Below are 6,416 nucleotides of genomic sequence, written 5' to 3'. Positions count from 1 at the left end.
TTGAATGCTTACTGATAAAATTTTAATAGGATATGATCTGAATTACTTCCATGTCATTAGCTTTTCGTTTGCTTCTATAATTATTTCTGCATCATTTTCTATGTAGTCGTACAGTTGCATAGAATATAAATACAAAATTGATAAGAAAAATGCACTATAGGAAATGTCTGTTATTTCCAATAGACAGGACTATGATTATTTTTCAGAATGAAAATACACATTTTGCAAGAGTAGCATATAAAATAATGATTATTCTTTTCTATTATGCATTATGCTATAGAGAGACAATGAAAAATTAAAATATTTACTCTAAGATAGAAAGAGCAGGATAATTGGCACATTATCTTCTTCTTTCTAGAGGTTTCTAAACCTGCCAGGTTTTTGAGAGGGCTTTAACAAGCATGAAAGGTCATTAATCCAAGGTCATTATAGTAAACTTCCATGGGAGAATAATCAGTCATGTAGAAATTATTTAAATGACCACAGAAGCACATGCCAATTTAGCTTGGTGTTTTGCATAATCCCTGATGACCACTTTTCTACACATTATGGCAATTCTTCAGAAAGTACACCTTTGGAGGAGGAGAGAAACATTTTAACTTTCAAACTCTGTTAGGTAAAGAAATAGGAGAGTCAGAATGATGAGCACAAGCCACACACACACACACACACAACTTCTGGAAAATGCATCCCTACCTTAGCTTAAAGCTTGAACACAGGAGTCTCTTTCCCTACCTAAGAGCATATTCATGAGAATTTATCTCTGTATAAATTTCAAAGTTGCCCCTTATTAGGTGTGTGATATTACACTTTTTCCTCCTCAGCTTCAAAATGGTAGCAATGACTATCTCTCCCAGGTTTGTGGTGGAAATAAAAGCTTAATTAACATTTTATATGGGGCACCTAGGGGAGTGGCAAGCAGTAATACGCATCCCAAGATGGTAGCCTTTTTTTGTTAGAATATTGCACAAAACTCTAACAGATAATGATAAATATTAACAAAACATTTTTTCCTTCTTTAAATCCAGTCCAGTTTAACAACATTTGTTTAACTCCTACCATGTGTTAGGCACTGTGGTAATTAAATAAGAAATAGTGTGGGGCAAGAAATCCAATGTCTAGTAGGAAAACACAAGTAAAATAGAATTGTAATATTATATAATAAATAAGATATAAGAATGAATAAGTCAAATATAAGATACAAGAATTCCGGAGAGAATGGAAACTTAATCCAACAGAGTGGTAAGTGGGAAATCTCATAAAGAAAGCCACACCTTAGTTAAGTGTTGAAGGATAAATAATAAACCAGATTTTTTTTAAAATAGAAAAAGACATTTCAGGCAGAGGGAACAGGCTGAGCATGTACGTTCGAGAAATATAAACTCTTTATTTGGGTAACAGGTGCAGGGAGCAAAATGTCAGGCACAAATTAAGGCAATGAAGCTCCTGAGATGGGTGAGAGCCAGGTCATGGAGACTTCATATGACTGGGGCAGAGAAAGAGCATCTTTAGATGGAGTTTTTAAAAGGGCAGATTTATTTGGTATACCGTTTTCTGGTTGGTGGATGGATTTCGAAAAGGTCAAGCCTGAAAAATGGGAGACCAATTAAGGAATTATTATAAAAGTTCAGGTGAGAGAGACAATGAGAGTCTCAATGAAATGGAGAGTCAGGGCAAGATTGTAGGACTATTTAGGATGTTATGTTGGGAGGACTTGGATGAGGGAAAAGGCTAAGGCTAAGATGATTCTTGGATTTCATGCTTGGGTGGGTTGAGAGCTGCACATCTGCAGTGCAGATAAAAGAGAGAGAGAGGAAGACATTTGGGGCAAAGAAGATGATGAGTTAAGTTTGAGGAGCCTTGGGAGAATCAGGATGACAGATTCTGAGGATATCAGTGTGTGTGCAGTAAAAACAAAAACAAGGCAAAAAGAAAAAAAAAGAACAGAAACATGGAGGCAGAGAATTCAGGGTTACAGGGAAATGTATTTGAGCAGAACTTTGGGGAAAATCTGTGCTGGGAAGAAACAGAACGTGGAAATGCATGAAGAAAAAGCTGAAAGAGAAGAAAAGCCCTCTTACAAATTCTGAGGAAGAGGAACAAAGACATCCGCAGCCCTATATTGAATGAAGCTTCACTGGAAAAAAAAATGTACAGCCTCCCCAACTTTTTTATAAAAATTTTTCTGGTAATTTTAATATATCTGAAGGTAAACAGTACTTATACTTTAATGCATCTTTCCCAGAGCATGTGCAGTCATATAAAAGTCATTTAAATTTTCTGTACCTCCAACATAGGTCTTTGCTTGTTTGTTTTGATTTTTTCCTACTTTTACATCCCTTGTTGAAGTAATACTTAAGTGAAATGTTCTCCTAATATCTACTCAATCCCTGAAATCTTGTAGGAAATGATGTGCAGTCTCCCCCAGAATGTAAATCCATTCTCTGAATAGGGAAAGAATCTGAAGAGTTTAGAATTTATATTCCACTGAACACCAGAAACAAACATTTTAAAGAGACCTTTCAAAAAAAAAAAAAAAAAAACTCGAGAAGAATCCCCCAAGTATTTGGCAGGGATTTGATTTGTGTTTGTTCAATAAAGAGTGCCTCCCAGTATCCAGGGACAGTGCAGCGAGCTGGAGACAGGACAACTGAGCTCACAGATTCAGCATCGGTCATCTTACAGGCTGCAGAAGACAGAGGTAAAAGAGCAAACATTTACCCTCATGTGCCAGCATTACAAGAAGGATACAGAATTTCCACATAAAATGCTTCCAGAACTTAGAGGAGAAAATGCTCAAAGTGCTATTTTTTATATTAATCAAATTGCCACCTGTAAAACGGACCATGTATTTAAAAATTAACACTTCATAAATTAAAGTAGAACCCTAGATTAAAGTCCTAATTGTGGAAAAATATTTTGTTCTTTCTCAGCCTGGTCATTAGTGTCTTCCAGGTTTTCATTCTGGTTTGGTTTTGGGTAGGTTCCGTTTTGAGTTTTGCTCTCATCTTCCTAAATAATACAACCCGGGTTATAATCACATTTAGAAAGAGAAGTTGGTGTTTGTTTATGGAAGCAAATGACAGGACATCTGTTATTATTGTAAAATTTAAAGAAAAAATGTTATTAAGAAAGCTTACTTCAGTGTATTTTATGTCTTTTGTAAATCAACAGATAAAATTAGCATGTTTAGATATTATTTATACCGAATTTCCACATAAAATGCTGTAAAAAAAAAAAACACAGAAAAATAGTTTTTTAACTTCTTAGTATTTTTTTTTCCTTTTACCCTGTGTACCAAGCAAGTACAAAAAGCTATTTTTACGTACGTTTTCAATACCAGGTATAAGTGCACCCTTTTCCTTGAAAATGCCAATATCTTATCTCTGCATTTCCTACTTTGTTATGGAAAAAGATGACTGTCCTACAGATTTACATGCCTTGCTCTCCTGCCCTAGAGATGCATATTTAACAAAGAATAAAATGGTTTAGAGAACGAGAAGCAGCCTTAACTCATGGGCAGTCAAAATCAGATGAATGTTGCTCACATCAATTTCATTAGGATTCGTAAAGTGAGTCTCCATAGCAACATCATTTTCACAAAGCACTGAAATGCTGCATTTTATTTTATTTTTTAATGGAAAAGCCGAGGGTCAGATTATTTTTTTTTCCAATATTGCATTCACACAGGTCGAATAGCATTCAAAAGGAGCTTTATGGACATCAAAGATGGCTCCATATTTAAGTGGAATAATACTCTTAGCCAAGTTTCTTTTCTTTTCTTTTTCTTTTTTCTTTTTTTTTTTTTTTTGGTGCCAAGTTTCTTATAGAAATATATAGTGTTAGTAGATTTGGGATAAATCTGAGGGGAACTAATCCTGAAATTAGAAATGTATTGCTTGACCCTCATTCTGAGAACTTGGGAGCTAGATATTTAAACATGACTGTGTAAATCCAACAAAAGGGCTCCTTTAAGCGTCAAATAAAATCCAATTTGTGTGACCAAAGAGCTTAGGGTAACATTTGGCTTCTTTCCGTTTTTCCACTTGCTTTGAGGATTAAGTTTAGAAAGAGTATAGTTATAGTTTTAATAATTCCTCATTAATAAAAATGTGTATTATCCCTTGAAGTAGTGTTGCTTTTTTAGAGAGAGAGAGAGAGAGAGTGTGTGTGAGTGGGGAGAGAGAGAAAGAGAATCTTAAGCTGGCTCCATGCACCAGCTCAGAGCCTCACATAGGGCTCCCCTAGATCTCACAACTCTGAGATCATGACCTGAGCCAAAATCAAGAGTCTGATTCCCAACCAACTGAACTACCCAAGGGTCCTGAAGTATTGTTGCTTTTAAAATGTGTTCTCATTCCTTCATGAAAGATAATGGTGGAAGAAGAAATGTAAGGAACAATTAGTAATAATTCTTTACTCACTAATTTATTTAAGGGATTATCTCTAGAAAAAGTAAAATTCCTTATTAATTTAAAATTATCTCTTTTCAGTATTCAAATACTGAATCTCTAACATCTTTTTGGTTTTAATGCTAAACTGCCTCTTAAGATCATAACTTTATTTCAATTATGTAAGTGTATTTAATTGTTTTTTTTTGGAAAAATTCAAAAATAGACTTTCATGCAGGAGACTGAAATAATTCCATCATGAATTAATGCCTATTTACTCAATAAACTAGAATGAGTTGGAGCTCTCATGGTCCATTGACTAAATACATAATTAGGTGAGAAGTTTGCTAATGTTTTTATATCCATCAGTCCATGCATCAGGCAAACCAGAGTGATGCTGATGAGAATATTTTATGTGATTAGTTAAACAAGTAATTGTTTTGTATATAAAAGATTTCTAAAATTAATTTGTATCAATCACAATTACAAAAATGCAGAGGAAAGTATGAAATCCAAGTATATAGATAATATGCATCTTAACAGGCCCTCCAGTACAATACCTTTCACTTTTGTTATTTGCTTGAAAATAATGGAACTATGCAATAGTATGCATAGTATGCAAGAGCAAAAGATTCACCTTTGTCCATTTTACTAAAATGTACAATGTCAATTATAGAAGCTGCATTTCTAGACCTTCTAGAAGTAAAAAGTAGCATTTTAGGTTAGGATTTGCATTTTCTGAGAAAAGTAAAATTTACTTGTCCATAAAGAATATTGGGATGATGAAAAAATGAAATAATAGGAAAAGCTTATTATGAAGAAACTACTTTTTTCTTTTTAAGAGAGAAAGAGAGTCGGGGGAGGGACAGAGGGAGAGAGAATCCTAAGTGGGCTCCACACCCAGGGCAGAATCCAAGGCGGGGTTCAATCTCACGACCTTGAGATCGTGACCTGAGCTAAAATCAAGAGTCAGACATTTAACCGGCTGTGCCACCCAGGTGCCCCAAAATTGTCAACTCTAATGAAATACAGAAAAATTGACAAACAACTAAAAATTCTAAACAGATACAAAGCCAGTAAAGTAAATTGGGTTTCTGAAGACAAACCAGTTTTAAAGATTGTAAAACTATGTTAAACATCAAGATCTAACTTTGATGTTATCCTTATTTGAATATGGAATATTTACACGTGGCAACACTTTTTATTATATGAAGGGATCAAAAGAATCAAATGTTATTTATCTTAATTTACACATTGAATAAATATAGTCTGTCTATTGCTTATATCATTGCAGTATAAATTTACCAATATATGGTTCTAGAATATTCTGTTAGCATAGTAATTCTAATTTTTCTTTTACTTTAATATGTTTGCTGTTTAAAACCCTCAAGGCACTTTCTTATTATTTATATCATTGAGTCAAATAGAAACTTCTTTTGTATCAAACAGAAAGTTATTATCACATGTACTCATCTCTGCCAATATTTCTCACTTTACCCATCTGTTCTGATATCTACCATATTTCTAACCCCAAAACACCTTCCTTGCCAGCCCAACCTGTTGTGGGTCCTCTGCACATATTTCTCACTCTTCTACCTATCCACCAGAGCCTTCCTCTAATCCTGGACTACTTGAAACAGCTTTTTCCATCCTATTTGCATCCCTCGATTCCTTTTAAAAGTGGTGCGAATATTCTGTCTTCTGAAAAACTTTTCCCAACTCACCTCACTTTCTTAAACCTTCCAGCACAATATCCATCTATGGAGTTTCTGTAATTATTGCAGTTCTATATTTCTTTAGGTTTCATGCATACTTCCTCTTTCCCTCCGTGTTGTCAGTTCCAAAGGATAGGGAGAGTATATAACATATAATCTTATCTAATGTTTAACATACAATAAATATGTAAATTAATAAAAAATAAGTATATATCTTGAACAAGACATGACTTCTGATGTATCTGATGTATTTGAGTCATGGTGGAACTTCTAATTTCTAAAGTGTTTTCAATTTTCACCCAAATGGTTA

The 6,416-nt window shown here is 34.1% G+C and overlaps 1 long non-coding RNA gene across 1 annotated transcript in view; it reads right to left on the bottom strand.

The window, feature by feature from the left end:
• Positions 1–6,416, bottom strand: part of LOC112661805 (uncharacterized) — a 414,903-nt gene continuing 408,487 nt past the window's right edge. The window contains exon 9 of the long non-coding RNA XR_007407640.1: positions 1–2,686. This is a non-coding gene — a long non-coding RNA (uncharacterized LOC112661805). The remainder of the gene's footprint in view (positions 2,687–6,416) is intronic.

This window comes from Canis lupus, chromosome 31 (genome assembly GCF_003254725.2).
Source record: "Canis lupus dingo isolate Sandy chromosome 31, ASM325472v2, whole genome shotgun sequence".
Classification (NCBI taxonomy): domain Eukaryota; kingdom Metazoa; phylum Chordata; class Mammalia; order Carnivora; family Canidae; genus Canis; species Canis lupus.
The sequence above is the reverse complement of the archived record's forward strand: the minus strand, read 5'-3'. Positions and strand labels throughout refer to the sequence as shown.